Here is a 16899-nt window from a genome sequence, read left to right on the forward strand (position 1 = left end):
TGTTAGCTTTCACTGTTATGCTGATGATACTCAGCTCTATGTTTCTTTGTGGCCCGAAGAAACACACCAATTTGAAAAACTAATGGAATGCATAGTCGATATAAAAAATTGGATGACGAGTAATTTCTTACTGCTAAATTCAGAAAAAAACAGAGGTGTTAATTATAGGACATAAACACTCTGCTTGTAATAGCCTAAAACACTGTCTAAGACTTGATGGTTGCTCTGTCAATTCTTCGTCATCAGTTAGGAACCTAGGTGTGCTATTTGATCCCAATCTTTCCTTAGAAAGCCACGTTTCTAGCATTTGTAAAACTGCATTTTTCCATCTCAAAAATATATCTAAATTACGGCCTATGCTCTCAATGTCAGATGACACACTCTTGCAGTTTAAATCTAGATTAAAGACCCATCTCTTTAACCTGGCATACACATTACATACTAATATGCCAAATCCGTTAAAGGATTTTTAGGCTGCATTAATTAGGTAAACCGGAAACCGGAAACACTTCACATAACACCCTATGTACCTTCTACATCATTAGAAGAATGACATCTATGCTAATATTTGTCTGTTTCTCTCTTGCTCCGAGGTCACGGTGGCCACCAGATCCAGTCTGTATCCAGATCAGAGGGCCACTGCAGTCACCCGGATCCAGTACATATCCAGACATGATGGTGGATCAGCACCTAGAAAGGACCTCTACTGCCCTGAAAGACAGCGGAGACCAGGACAACTAGAGCCCCAGATACAAATCCCCTGTAAATACCTTGTCTCAGAGGACCACCAGGACAAGACCACAGGAAACAGATGATTCTTCTGCACAATCTGACTTTGCTGCAGCCTGGAATTGAACTACTGGTTTCGTCTGGTCAGAGGAGAACTGGCCCCCCAACTGAGCCTGGTTTCTCCCAAGGTTCCTTGCCGCTGTCGCCTCTGGCTTGCTTAGTTGGGGTCACTTCATCTACAGCGATATCATTGACTTGATTGCAAATAAATGCACAGACACTATTTAAACTGAACAGAGATGACATAACTGAATTCAATGATGAACTGCCTTTAACTATCATTTTGCATTATTGAGACACTTTTTTCCTAATGAATGTTGTTCAGTGCTTTGACGCAATGTATTTTGTTTAAAGTGCTATATAAATAAAGGTGATTGATTAATTGATAAAAAATATCAGTGATACTCATTAGTTCAAACGATGTTTACTTTGTTACCCAATTGTCTGAATCTGTGCTTTTTGTCTGACCTTGGAGTTCATTCTTTGCACAACTCTGATCCAACGTTTGTGTGTGTGTAATGCTGATGATCTCTTGGATTACTGTCCTCCTTCCAGTATATTAAGTGGCAGATCTTTCTGTGTTGTCATTACATCACTAAGTGTGCTTTTTTTTTACTTCAGACACAGAGTTGATTCAACAAGAAACAAAAAAAGAGTTCTTTAACAACTAAATTATACATGAACAGACTTCAAGATGTGGTCAATCATCTTTGTTTTTGTGGTGTGTTCAGAAGACACAGTACCTTGTGCGAGTGTAGGTAACTGATCTCCAGGACTTCTTACTCATGATACATTGTTTAAAACTGATGATGGAATTCATTTCATAGAATTTTAGTGGCCAATTCTCACTATTACCTTGTTGCTTATTAGCATGTCTATTGTTAACATATATGTTGTTTATTAACACTTATAAAGTACTTTTTCTGCATGACCATATTCTACATTCCTAACCCTACCCCAAACCTAAACTTAACAACTACCTTACTAACTATTAATAAGCAGCAAATTGTGAGTTTATTGAGCTAAAAGCTAAAAATGATACTTGGTTATATTATTCTTGTGATGATGATTTAAATGCAATAAAATACACTGCCAGTGTTTTTTATTTATTTATTTATTTTCCTTAATTTTTTGTTGTTTTGTTACATTAAAGGAAAAAAAAAATAATGCTTGTATATCATTTATACTTTTGTTAATCCTATAGAAAATGTGTTTGATTAATATAATCAATGGTATTGAAGGTGGAGAGAGCACTGTACATGCACTCCCCCCACCTACAGTTCCTGCCGGCCCAAGACTCGAAGTCACAACCCTTCGATTGCGAGTCCTACTCTCTATCCATTAGGCAATGACTTCCAGTATTTGTAAAGTAACAAAATATATTTGTATGAACATGTTATGCTTTCTCTCTCTTTTTTTTAAGAAATAACATTAAAAGATATTCTATTACGGTAATTAACTGCCAACACTTCTGAAAGTTATTCATTATTATTCTTGATTTACAATATGTAACTGTGTTGCCGGTTAGTTCTCATAATGGCCCGGCAGTCATTAATTGGAAACACTTTTGCCAGTTAGTGACTGTTAAAGATCGATTTCAGTGACTAGCTGGCAACAGTGTTTCCAGTATTTTACTGTAAAAAGCCTGTAAGGTCTAAAAGTGAAATCAGTCACATCTTACTATAATAATCAAGCAATCCTTCAGACCTTGAGTAGTTGCTTATGATGTGTTTATTTAGGGTTGGATCTAAGGACTCTGGGTCATGGCTCTTCAGGAATGGAACTGAATAATCCTGACTTACAGACTCGCTATTTTCTTGTCTCTCCATTGTAATCAATGATATCTGAATTTACAACCCTAAGTTTTGTTTTTTGCCCACGGATCTGGCCAAGTTTTTTGGATAGTCTAGTGTGTGAGGTTTTGATCAATTTAGAGTACAAACCTCTTTAGTCACAACCACACTACTGATTTACAAAGTTATTGTGTGTGTGCACTTGAAAGAAACTGTAGTTTAGCTGTGGCTCTGATCTATGGAGCTATTATTATGACAAAATGATTTGAATTTGAATTGTGTAAATTTGAATTATTTGCAAGTGTAATCTAACAAAATGTACTTGTCATAGTAACATTTAATTAATGTAATATTTATGTGATCTACAATATCGTTTTTTGAGTATAATTTTAAAACATACTTAACGATAACATGTTATTTGTTAACCTGCATGCCATGTTACTATTAATACACATCAGAGAACTGTCAACATTAAAGAGTGTTTTTAAATTATTGATATATTAACTTATGATCTCAGAGTCATGAACTAATGAATCTCAGAGGACATTAATTTTGGTAAGCGACAGGAGAGCAGAGTTTGGCTGACAAAGAACGTTTGGGTTTCATTGTATGTACTGTAATAGTTGTAAAATGTGAAAAACAATTTTGAATAAGATTTTAAAATGTTAAACATTATTTAAACAATGGATCACTATTCACTATTCTTAAACATGACATGATGAGGTTGCTTTTCAGTGCCTATGGTCAAAGAACAGACACAATGTATAATAATAATAATAATAATAAATTTTATTTGTAATGCACTTTACATTTGGACAATCTCAAAGTGCTACAGAGGATCTAAAAATCAAAGTATTTCAATATAAAAAGAAAACAGAACAACATAAGCCTATAAAAACATTCATTGAAAAGCTTTTATAAAAAGAAATGTTTTTAGGTTGCGTTTAAAAGCATCAGTAGTCTGTGGGGCCCTCAGGTAGTCCGGGAGGGTATTCCACAGCCTCGGAGCAGCCGATGAAAAGGCCCTATCAACCATGCTGCAAAGTTTTGTTCTGGGAATTTGGAGGATGTTTGAGTTTGCAGGGTAACGTACTCAGTTCTGCCAGTCAGATATGAAATGAACCAGTCATAAACATTTTCTCAAAGTCCAATGGTGTATTTCAGGCGGTGTAAGAGAATGTTGTGGTCTACTGTGTCAAAATCAGCTGTTAGATCTAGCAGGATAAGTAGTGATAGGGAACCAGTATCTGCTGCCATCAGAAGGTCATTGGTGATCCTGACCAAGGCTGTTTCAGTGATATGACCAATTTTTCAAACAGGTTATTTTTTTTAAGGTGAGTATGAAGTTGTACTGCAACTGTTTTTTCCAAAACCTTTGATAGAAATGGTAGGTTTGAAATGGGCTTATAGTTGCAGAGAACTTCAGGGTCCATAGTTGTTTTTTTAAGTAGAGGGTTGATGACAGCGGTTTTTAATGTGGATGGGATATGACCAACCAGAAGGGAGTTGTTTATTATCTTGGTGATGAATGGAGAGACAACAGAGAGGTTGGCCTTCAGCAGAGTGGAAGGGAAGGGATCCAGGGCACAGGTGGCCGGCTTCATCTTTCTGATAACATCCTCCACTTCTTCCTGTGTGACATCAGTGAAAGAGCTGAGGGGCTGGACAATCTTCAATGCTGGATCTTCCATTGGAGAAGGCAGAGCAGCAGTGGTAGTGAGTTGAGAGCGGATATTATTTACTTTTTGTTTGAAAAAGGTAATAAACATATGCTTAGACATACAGATACAATGCATGCAATGTATGCTTATGATATACATTGTTATATTTATTAGTAGTAGTTCATTCTCAGATTGTCTAAACCGTTAAGCTCTGTATTTTTGTCTGTTAACTCAATGCAATAAAGAAAAATGTTTCCATTTTAAAAATACTGTTCATTTAAATATAAAAAAAATAACTTGGATGTTGTTTCAATGTTGCATGACTTTAAAATCTTAGTAATAGGATAAAATATGTGACAGAAGTAAATTTGCATTTATAATAATAAATACACTGATGGGGCTGTGAAGGCTGGTAAAAACTGGCTATAAAAAAATAAAAAATAAAGATTAAAGAAAGCATGACACAGGATGCTCACACCGATTTTATTAAGACACAGATACATTTGTAGTGGTTTGTTTCAGGTTTTGTATACAAATTGTACTAGTCTCTCTCCAATGACAACTAAGTAGTCTAATCAAAGCAAATTATTATTAAAAAAAGCCCCACACAGCAAAAAACGTTGGGTTGTTTTTTTAACCCAACCGTTGGGTTACACATATTGGGTCAATGTGTTGGGTTATCTTAAAATTTGTTTGGTAATTTATTTTTTGGTCGTTGGGTTATTTTTAGTTATAACCCAACTGTTGGATTAAATATGTTTCCCGCTTCACTCCTGTTCAAATTTTAACGGTCCAGTCAGAGACTCAGCACGGACATAAGTGGAAGCCTGCCTGATTATGAAGGGTAAGTAACTGTTAATATAATCGTATGATGTATATAACTGTCATAACATTAATTAATGTGTCTGATACGTTAATTCTTGTTTTTTATACGTTAAAAAAGTTTTAATACCCTTTAGTCCGTTTGTTTAGAAAAATGTTTAGACAAGTATTACTTAAAGTTAATGAAAATGTTAGAAAACGCCGCATGGACCATTTATCGGATCGGACCAGTGAAAGAAGCTGAGTGCGCTGAGCTCACACATCGGTCATGCGACAGACAGCAGACTCCACGAGATTCGTTTGAATGAACCTGCAATTCTCTGTTATAAAAGTTCAAAACCCAGACAAAAGAAAAGCGCGCAGTCGTGAGGTAATCCGCTCTTTCAGCGAAAATTTATGCCAGTGCCCCAAATTTACATAACGTTAATGTTACTCCTACAACAAACCTTTAAGAGGGGAGCGTAAAACAGAAGCCATATTCGTATTAGCACACCAGCACTTTTGTTTTTATGATTTATTCATATTGAATATTGTCATGCACCTATCTGAATGCCCTATATTTACAGCAGTTTCTCTTATGAAGCTACATTGATTGACATGTTTTTTAAATGTGTTGTACTAAATGTGTTTATACTTATATTTTAGACAATGGACTTTTTCGTGAAGGAAAAAATGCAATAATAGAATCTCTGCCTGTTAATTGAAACATTTCAGGGTAAGTAACCTATTTAAATTAATGATACATACGTTTTCAATTTTACTAAGACCTTTGACTTCCAAAAATTATGAAAAAAGACAAATGAGGTGAAATAAGTGTATTGTTGCATTCCGTCTAACAAAGCTTCCTTTCATTTACAGCATACTTTTGTTCCTACCTACAAGTCTAAATCAGTCAAAGGGTAAAGGGTGGTAAAATTTACTCACATTAGCCGCAAATATAGCCAAATTTTCTGGAGGGAGTGAAAACTGGTTTAGTCTGTCTCTTAGTGCAAATGCTAGTAGATCCCCACAAAGACTGTAAAAATGTAAACTGTAAGCTTAGCCTTTTTTTTACTTGTCTGTAAAATATCTGTACTTTTGTCATTTAAAGGCCTTCGTGCAGAAATTGCCTTTAAAACCCTTCCTGCCACACTGTAAAAAAAAATATGCCTCTCCAACATAAAAATTTCTAGTGACCCGTTGCACCTAAAATTTTTAGTTGGCCCAATTTAAGTTGCTGAAACCAACTTTTTTGTGTTGTGCTGACTACCCCTGCATGTAGACGGAACTTGAAATAGAACGTTGTGTCAATTAAATATTTTCTGTTGACTAAACATAGCTTGTTGGGCCAGCAAGCAGACTCAAATTGAAATAAAATGTTGTATTAAATATTTAATCTTGGTCAAAATACTCTATTTTTCATTATTTCAAATAAATTACACACTGTGCTTTGATAAAGAAGATTTTATGTATTTATTTAAATACATATGAACTTGCCTGTTAGGCTCAAGTAAAATATTACACAAGTATTCAACCAGTGCCAAAACAAGCATCATGAGGGCATTTGTGAAGTCTCCCAGATTGTCCATGACAGCTTCCTCCTCCAGTACTACAGCCACATCGACCACTGTGGGATATGGTCCTGAGTTGGTAGAACTGTCAGTCACTTCCAGGATCCCCATTTTCATGGCCTTTGTGTGTGGCCCCAATGCCTCAGTATCCTGTGAAACAAAATAAATTATTTTTAGTGTCAGACTGAAAGCATAATGTCTTATGCAATCACTACTGCATCACAAACAGTAAGACCATATTAAAAATATTCAAATTAATTACCTTAATAGTCTTTGAAATTGAAGCTGGCTCTCTCAAGTACAGTGGAAGACCACGAAGAACAGAAGACCTTCTATAAGTAGTTAGATCTGTGGTCTGCCAAAAAGACCATCAATAAGACATTATTAAGTCACTTAATTAACAAAGAGGTTACACATATACTCTACCAAAAGTTTAGGATCACCTACTCTTTTCACCATTGGGCATCATTTCAACTTCATGAAATAGTTACCTGAAATACATTAAGATTACAATCTGCGGGGGATAATCAGCTAACAAATGCAGCAAGTCCGCAGTCCCTTAAAGAGATACTCCACTGAAAAATGAAAGTTCTGTCATCATATACTCACCCTCATTTTGTTTCAAACCTTTATGAATTTCTTTCTTCTGCTGAACAGAAAGGAAGATATTTAGAAGAATGTCAGTGGGGTATCCCTTTAAGACTGTTGGAATAACATTCCCAGAGTCTACTTAGGTTAGATACTGAGAGTGGTTTTCTAACAGTCCTAAAATAGATCTCAAACATGCTGTGTGCTCGTTGGCTGTTTTTTGTTCAGTCATATTGACCAAAAGTGCGTCAGGTGACTTTCATGAGGCTGATCAAGATTAACCAATGGTGAAATTAGTCAATTTTGCACAGTATGTAGGTGCTGGTCAAACGGAGCTATGATAGGAGAAAAACAGCTTAATACTACACCAAAATATTTCTCTCTAATGCATACATGTTGATCTCAAGGTCATAAACAGGGAAGTTGACTGCTTTGCCTATTTTGTTATCCATACCAATTGAAACAATAAATTAGCACCATAATCAAAATCTCACCGAGTTTCCATGTACACTCCATGTAAATAAGATAAAGTAAACAATACATGTGACATCCCACAAGCAAAAAAATAAGCCATCATCTCTGAACGCCATTTATGGCATACATTATATTATGTATTTGCGGGATTTGTACTTGTATTGTAGATCATCAACATCAAGTATACATGGAACATTTTTGACAAATTCTGATCATATGATGTAATTCTATTGCTCACATAATACGCATTGGATAAATGTCACAAGACAAAGTATCAACTCAACTGCCAGAGACCTTGAAATTAAAATGTTGAGTTTTTGTGGAGCAGTGAGCTGTTGGCAGTTTCTTCTCTTACACAGATATCAGAAAATTATGTTACACTGTTTAACACTGTTATATTTTATACAAAGAAATGATTAACATACCTGGGCATCCAGTTGTTCCAGAAGTTCATCCAAGTTGTTTCACCTTCCCTGTCTTGCTTTGGTTCTGTACATCTTTAGCAACCCCTGGGTGTGATTGTCCAGCGCTGTCAGGAATGGCTAACTTCACGGTTACCCCAATACGTTAGATGCAAACCTGTGGGTAATGAAAGATTCAGAAGCAAACAATTAAAAGCAAAGCAAATTATTTCCTAGCCTAAATTATCAGTCACTCTGTGATAGCAAAAGCATAAGTTGTCAATACTAACTGTCTGTTACAGTCAATTATCAAATATATAATAAGCCAAAATGCAAATGGAATTTGAAAATATTGACCATTAAAAATATTAAACGGAAACATGTTGGCAAACTGATAACGTTAAACAACTTACAAATCTGATAACATTAGCAGCTATTCATTTGCGTGTTAGCACAAATTTTTATTTATTTATTTATTTTTATCAGACTGAAATGTTATTTCGTTCTTGCAAAAGGAAGCTTTGTGCAAAGTACTAGCTGCTAACATGAAGGCACACATGCTTTGAATGCCAACTAACTGTTAGAACTAACGTTAGCCTAAATTATCAGTCGCTCTGTATAGCAAAAGCACAAGTTGTCAAGACTAGCTGTCTGTTACAGTCAATTATCATACATATCATAAGCCAAAATGTAAATGGAATTTGAAAATATTGACCATTAAAAATATTAAACGGGAACATGTCATGCTTAACCGTTAGGGTCGACTTTAAATCACATGCCAGTTGGAAAGGAATGCTAAGCTTTATGTGTTAAACATGTTATTTTCCAGCACTGCTAATCACTGTAGGTACTCACAATAAAGCGATTTTAAACTTTGTTGATAGACAATCGATATATTCTTAACCTAAATTTGCTCATTAACTTGCAGCACAAAGTACTCACCAGTGCGATGTCGTGACTCGTGGTGGGGGAAACTCCAGCCTGCTGCCTGCACCTGGTAGAACTCCTTTGCGCATGCTCAGACGATTGACGCTGTTCCCTCTTGCTCGGCCAACATAATATTTTTTGTGCAACGTTAAAAGTTCTCTCAACACAATTATTTATTTTCTCTTGATGAACATTTTGTAGTACTTTCATGGAAATCATGCTATCATTGACCAAACATATTTTTCTTTTTTGACACAACCATTATGTTGAGCCAACATGTATTTCCTCATTTGTACAACTTTTTGCATCAGTCATTTTTTACAGTGCATCTGCACCATACCACACTAATGGAAAAATGGTGTGCACATCATACACGGAAATGAAGCGTTCCTTCATTGACATTCAACCTGTAAGTAAAAGCAACACTTAAAATTACAGTGCCCTGTGTAGTCAAGTCACCTTTATTTATTTTGTATAAGACACACGTTGTACAATACAAATAGTTCCAAGAAGATATTTTGAATAAAAAAATGACAGAATTTTCATTTATGGGTGAATTATCACTTTAACCAATTTAAATTCGCTATAGCTTTTAACTCATTTAAATTCACTCATTTGTAAATTGAGTGTATCAATGAAATATCTTCACAATGCATGTTAACTGAACTTTTATTATTATTATTATTATTATTCTTTTAAGGTTGGCACTAATTAGTGCTGTACAGGAATCACGAGACAAGCCAGAATCTAAATGTCCTGGGGCGTCATATACAAAGACTTGCGTTGAATTCATACTATAACATTGCGTACGGACAAAGCTGTAAATGTGCGTACGCACAAAAAAAAACAGATGTATGAATCTCTGCATACGAAGGATTCCACGCATATTCCCTTTGTACATCCCAATTAACGTAAAATTGAGCGCACATGCACAAGCACAACGCGTGTAGTGGACCAAAAGTACACCAGAGATTTTACGGATCTATTTCATTTATTGCAAATGTGAGTGCCCCTTAAAAATGGAACGTACTTAAATTACAGTTAACATTTGCCTTTTTAATTAGACCCATATGGCGCAACAGCCGAAACATCCACTGCCCAGGAGGGGCATTCGGAGTCCGCCCCTTCTGAGCAGCCAGCGCCCACTGTGCCCAGCGTTTCCAGTGCTCTCCCCAGTGCTGACGCCCGTCCATCTGGCCGCGTCTTGACACATGCTGTTTTGGAGTCACAATAGCAAATCGTTATGGCCATCGGGGAAATTAACAGTCACCTGAAAAATATCACTGACGCATTCACAGACATGAGCCACTCATTAAAGGAATTGATCAAAAAGTGAACTTTTGTTTCTGATTACCATTTATATTGTCGCAATCACATGTTGGCGTGCATGAACGGCTTGTTGGTTGGGCTGCACATAAATTGGTCCTGGGTCGGGGTCATCTGGCGGTGCTGCCACCTCACCAAGTGGTATGCCATGCCTGTGCACGACATTGTGCAGCACACCAAAGGCCAGCACAATGCGGCACACCTTGTCAGGGCGGTATAACAACATCCCCCCAGTCCTGTCAAGGCAGCGCCACCGACATTTCAGCTGCCCAATCGCCCGTTCTACAATTGAACGAGTGCAAGAATGGTCATCGATGTATCTGCGCTCTCGGTCAGTTTGTGGGTTGGTGAGGGGGGTTAAAAGCCACGTTTTTAGTGGATAACCGTGGTCTCCTGAAGGGTTAATTAATAATTATATGCAAAAAAAAAAAAAAAAACTACAATTAGATAGAATCATGCACTTACCAAGAAGCCACCCATCACGCACAATGCCAGCTTGGAGCCTCATCCCAACCATGCTGTTTGTAAGGATGTATGAATCATGGGTTGACCCAGGCCACCTTGCCACAATATTTGTTAGGCGCATTTGTGCATCACATATTATATGTACATTTATTGAATGGAAATGTTTCCGATTCACATATGCAAATTCTTCTTCAGATGGCGCCTTTATAGCAATGTGTATGCAGTCGATCGCTCCGATAACATTAGGAAAACCGGCTATCGCTGCAAATTGCATTTTAATGTTTGGCTGGTCAACTGCATCATATGGGAACCTGATATACCTGGTAGACATGCGGATGATCCCGTCCCATACCGCTGGCATTGCCCGGCTCAAAGACGACTGGCTTATTCCTGAGCGGTCTGCCAGTTCCCTTTGGAAAGAACCAGTTGCCAGGAAACCAAGTGTTGTCAGCACCTGCAAGAGAACGGGTATTGCGTGGCTCCTCATTGTCTCTCTCTCTAGATTCAGACCCAACTCGGCACAGAGCTCCAAGAGGATAGCCCTTGGAAATCTGAAACGGCTGATAAGCCAGTCATCATCCTGGACCAGAAAATCATAGTGGTCCCTAAAACTCGTTCTCGTCGGATTCTGCCATTAGCAATGTCCTCTAATAAGGCCAACGCTGCCATTGCCATAGACTAAGGGTTGTTTCAACCGTTATGCTTTTATATGTTCTTATTTAATTGCATAATTTATATAATATTAATTATAATTATAATAAGGCTTGTGTGACAATATATGTCAATTATTTTATAAATTGCAAATTAATTGCAATGCTTCCCACAGGTGGTGGTGCCAGATTTGTAGAACAATTTGTTGTGTAATGTTTGCAACTTCACTTCATTGCCTGTAAGAGTCGCCAACGAACAAAAACAATGAGAAATGAACGTACGCCAGACACAAAATTGGCTTGGAGGAATGCACATTCTTGCGTTAATTTCACTGTTAGTACATCCGACCGTGAGCGTGAAAGCTGGCGTACGCAAAGTTTTTGTGCCTACGCAAGGTTGATACATGAGACCCCTGGTGCTTGGTGACAAGGAAAACTCCTCCCAAGATTTTATTATTTTAAACTGGGAGGCGATGGAACAGGAGACGTGTTTCAAACATTTCTTTGTATATGACATCTACTACCCAAAGCCCTCTGCTCATATTTGAGAGTTTTTGTAACACACAATCTTTAATAGTTTCTTCTGCACACTGTCTCCTCCTTAGAACTTTGTATTTTGTAATCAGTAAAAAAAATTTATTTTATTGATCATCAGTAGGTCCAGCAGCTGGTATATTTTTATTATTATTACTTGATTTTATGATTTTTATTTTATTTTTTATTATATGTTATGTTCATTTTATGTGAAAGTCGTAATATTTGCCAAGTGTGGTAACCCATATTCGGAATTGGTGCTCTGCATTTAACCCGTCCAAGTGCACAAACACAGCAGTGAGAAGTGAACACACACCCGGAGCAGTGGGCAGCAATAGATCCAGCGTTCGGAGAGCAACTGGGGGTCAGTGCCTTGCTCAAGGGCACTTCAGCCATGGGTATTGAGGGTGGAAGAGAGCGCTGTTCATTCACTCCCTCCACCTACAACTCCTACCAGCACCGAGACTCAAACCTGCGACTTTTGGGTTACAGGTCCAACTCTAACCATTAGGCCACAGCTGTTAACTGTATTAGCACAATTGTGTGTTTTGATATGAATATGAATTGACACATATGTACATCTTGAAAATGTCAGTTGTATTTTTACGTCTTGTACATTTAAATAAAATATGTTCAAAAATATTTGTAAATGTGTTACTTGCATATTAAAATAAAATATCTAAGTTACAACAAAGTAGATTCAAAATATGATTGTATTAAGTAATTTTTAATACAAATACTGATGTTAATTAATATAAATAATTAACTCAACTGTTGGGTAACTTTTAACCCAACAGGATTTTAACCCAATGGGTTGGGTTGAAATAACCCACAGATCGGAAGGTGCTATACCAACCCATAGTTGGGTTACTTGTTGGGTTATTTTTAACCCAACATTTTTTAGTGTGCACAAACGAAATATATAAAAAGCGAAATACACCAAACAGTAAAAACTATATTAGGTAAGACAGGTTAAATTAGCTTATTGATTGTTTTTCTGTGTGCCTGTAATCAATCAAGCAAAACATGGAAGACAATTTATCATATTACACAAACTATCCATTGTTTTGGCACTGTTGCAGTTAATGCTAATTAACACTTAACATTGACACTTCGTTACCTGTTCAAAATAATCCATTAAATCAAACAGAGATTTGACGAGCATGCACTGATATTTTCAGTTCCATTCATTTGCACGTTGTTTCAAGGACACACTCACAATAAGGGAACTAATGAATATTCATGTTAACTCCCCCAACGGGAACAGTTTTTCACGGGAACCGAATATTACACAACACTGGGCGATTCATGATCAGAGTCAGAGAGTGGCAACCTCTTGAACCACGACCACGTTTGCGCTGGAAAACTTCCGTAGTCCCCAATTGGCCAAAATTTTCTGTTCGACTTTGAGATCATCTACTCTTCCCTGAGGATGACCTGTGACCTACTTTCTGTAAGATCTAAATTTTTGAGTTTGAATTTTTGACATTGAATTTTAGAAAACTGAATTTGAAGTTCAGAATTTCTTCATCTTGAAAACTTGAATCTGATTTTTTTTAAATGAATATTTGCAGTATAAGAATTCAGAACAAAAAAACTAGCTGTTTGAAAATACACATCTATGAAATTCAGCCATAAAAACATTTCAGTTTGTTAAATTTCAAATGTTCAATATTCGTTTACAAAAATCAAATTCAGAACTATTTAAACTACCACCTAAAGCCACCACCATTAGCTCTGTACTTGTACTCTGCATAATGACAATAAAGTTGAATCTAATCTAATCTAATCTAAAATTAAATTTTGTTAGATTACACTTGCAAATAATTCAAGTTTACACAATTCAAATTCGAATTATTTTGTCATAATAATAGCTCCATACTGATCAGTTCAAATCAGTTCTGAAAATGTAGTTGTCACATTCAGGAAAACAAATACATTGCCTAATCAAAGCAACATAAAAATACAGTATTGCTACAATATCTATAGTATGGAGTGTTTAATAAAATAGTTTGAATGTCTTCAATGTCAAATGTCAATTCTGAGCAAAGAATATAGGTCAATATTGTAAAGGATACTTCACATAAATGCATAAAAGCACATTTCTAGCAGTCATGTATACAGTAATGCCCTTTACTTTGTACTTTAAATCTTAATGAATAGATTAATTGACAGTTGATCTTTTCAGGTCCTGCCACATGATGGACAATTGTGGACAGTCCTCTGCCTCCCTTTCTCCGATGACCTCTCTGATGGACTATTCTGCTTAGTGTTGATGCACTGATGAAAAACGTATCAAAACCTGTTTAAAAGTGATTCATATTTATGAAAAGGTGCTTCAGTATTAAATATTATTACTTTACAGTAACTATATTGCAAAAAAAAAAAAAAAGTAGAGAAAAAATGGTATTTAGAAATGCACAAATGAAAGACAGCCTAGAAACATTATGTATTAGTTATTTTATATTTCCTTTCAGTCGGTCACTCTCAACGTCACGTCGGTGACTGACGAATTGGGATATCGCTTCGATAGACCAATCTACTTCAAGTGTAAACTAAACAAACCAATGCCAATTGGCATGCAATTATTGCATCCAGCTGCAGCTGATCACAGCGTGAGTATGAGAAGGCAGCAGCTGCAATGCATACCTGCTGTTTGCTTTGAAGCCGAGCGACAATATTGTTCTGCTCCATCCAAGTGTCTTCAATGAGCTACGAGTTCAACATGCTTTTGGAAGCTTTTTGTGTTTGCGGAACGGAACCAATCCTAAACCAGAACCAATTCTCACCGGTATCTGACAGTATCTGGGTGCCTGACTAGCGATACCCAGCCCGTCTCGCTGGCTTCTGCATACCATCAGCTCAGCTATGCAATTCAGTTCAGCAGCATCTGCTTCACAACAGTGAAGGAGGCCGATGCTCCTGTCTTGAGTGTGGAGATTGCAGACCTACTGGCGAAGGACACGATAGAGCCAGTCCCTCTAACTGATATGAGGACAGGGTCTTATAGTCCTTACTTCATTGTCCCCAAGAAAGGCGGTGGGTTACAAGCGATCTTGGACCAGGCCTTTAACCGTTCAAGATGTTGATGCAGAAACGCATCTTCAAGTTCGTCCATCCCCGAGATTGGTTTACAGCAATCGACCTGAAGAATACATACTTTCATGTGTCGATCCTTCAATGCCACAGACGATTTTTGTGGTTTGCGTTCGAAGGACAGGCATATCAGTACAAGGTCCTGCCCTTCATGCTGTCCCTGTCTCCCCTTGTCTTCATGAAAGTCACAGAGTTACCCACAGAGAGCAGGGTGTTTGCATCCTCAACTATATCAACTATTGGCTCATACTGGCACAGTCTCGGGAACAGTTTCAGCTCCGGCACCTCAGCCTGTTGGGTCTTCGGGTCAACTGGGAAAAGAGCAAACTCTCCTGATGCAGAGTATCTCTTTTCTTGGTATGGAGTTGGAGTCATTCGAACAGACAGCACGCCTTACAGAGGAACATGCGTGGTCGGTGCTGACCTGCTTGAATTCGTTCAAGGAAAAGACAGCGGTCCCACTGTAACTATTTCAGAGGCTCCTGGGGCATATGGCAGCAGCAGCGGCACTTACACCGCTAGGGCTATTGCATTGCATATGAGACCGCTTAAGCACTGGCTTCATGGCCGAGTCCACAGGTGGGCATGGAAGCGTGGCACACTGGGTCCAAGTTATGGCCTGTCACCAAACCTTCACCCTGTGGTCAGATCTTACATTCCTCCATGCAGGTGTGCCACTGGAACAGGTCTCCAGGCATGCTGTGGTTTACACAGATGCCTTCACCACCAGCTGGGGGTGCACGTAGAATGGGCTTAAATCACTACAGCAGGGCCCATTTGAGCCTTTGCACTCAGTTGAGTCAAAGTTTCTTTCATTGAAAACCCTGCAACTGCACCCAGAAGTGTTGCATCCTCCTGGGCGCTGGCTCGTGGTGCCTCACTGACAGATATCTGTAGAGCTGCGGGTTTGGCGACCCCCAACACGTTTGCTAGGTTCTATAGCCTTTGTGTGAAGCCGGTATCCTCCGGTGTTCTCACCTCAAATGGACAGTGGCACTAAAAGAGGCCCTGGTTAGTGTCAGTTTGCTAAAACTCCATACTGTAGTCTCCATACTGTAAACCCCATCAAGCTCCTCCATTTCCTCGGCAGCCAGACGTGGTGGAGCATACGGTGCCAGACCTTGACTCGCTGAATCCTTGAAAACCGGTAGAAGGCTGGGTTCCATATGAGAGACCTAAGTGGATCCCATATGTGTAATGTCCACGGTATAGCCTTGGAGCCATTGTTTCCCTGGCAGACTTCTGCCATTTTCCAAGAGGGTTTCAATCACCTCCAATTTTCCATATGCACCTAATACATGGATGATCATATGTGTATTTGCTCCCGAGACCTCCTTCAGGAAGGATGGAACTCCAGCATAGTCCCTGTTCCAAGTGGGATGGGTACGTTTTCCCAGTGTTATCCAATCTCACTGAGTGATAAGTGCTTTGACAATGGTGAATGGAACTACTTGTTGCGATCCTCGGCCTACACCAAAAAGAGGCGCAGGTTGCTTGAACAGAAGGGCAGCATCCATGGTGCTTTGGTAGGGAATCCCAATTTGTCGGTCACCGACGTGATGTCGAGAGTGACCGACTGAAAGGGAACATCTCGGTTACGTATGGTAACCCTCGTTCCCTGTACCACTGCTGAGCGTCTGGGTCACCGGCTCAGCTCCTCTGCTAAAACCTGGTTTGCATTGCACCTGCTGCCTTCTTATACTTATGCTGTGATCAGCTGCAGCTTGATGCAATATTTGCATGCCATTGTCCATTGGCTCATTTAGTTTACACATTCAAAGTATATTGGTCTATTGAAGCAATGTCCCAATTCGTCAGTCCGG

General features: G+C 38.2%; 1 long non-coding RNA gene across 1 annotated transcript; it reads right to left on the minus strand.

The window, feature by feature from the left end:
* Positions 1-6196: 6196 nt before the first annotated feature.
* LOC127958895 (uncharacterized) lies at positions 6197-12055 on the minus strand. The gene is made up of 4 exons (XR_008154169.1): positions 9021-12055; positions 8103-8256; positions 6878-6970; positions 6197-6765 (listed from the first exon to the last, which is right to left on the minus strand). It is a non-coding gene; the product is annotated as an uncharacterized LOC127958895 (long non-coding RNA).
* Positions 12056-16899: the final 4844 nt, after the last annotated feature.

This window comes from Carassius gibelio, chromosome B5, assembly GCF_023724105.1.
Source record: "Carassius gibelio isolate Cgi1373 ecotype wild population from Czech Republic chromosome B5, carGib1.2-hapl.c, whole genome shotgun sequence".
Taxonomy (NCBI): Eukaryota; Metazoa; Chordata; class Actinopteri; order Cypriniformes; family Cyprinidae; genus Carassius; species Carassius gibelio.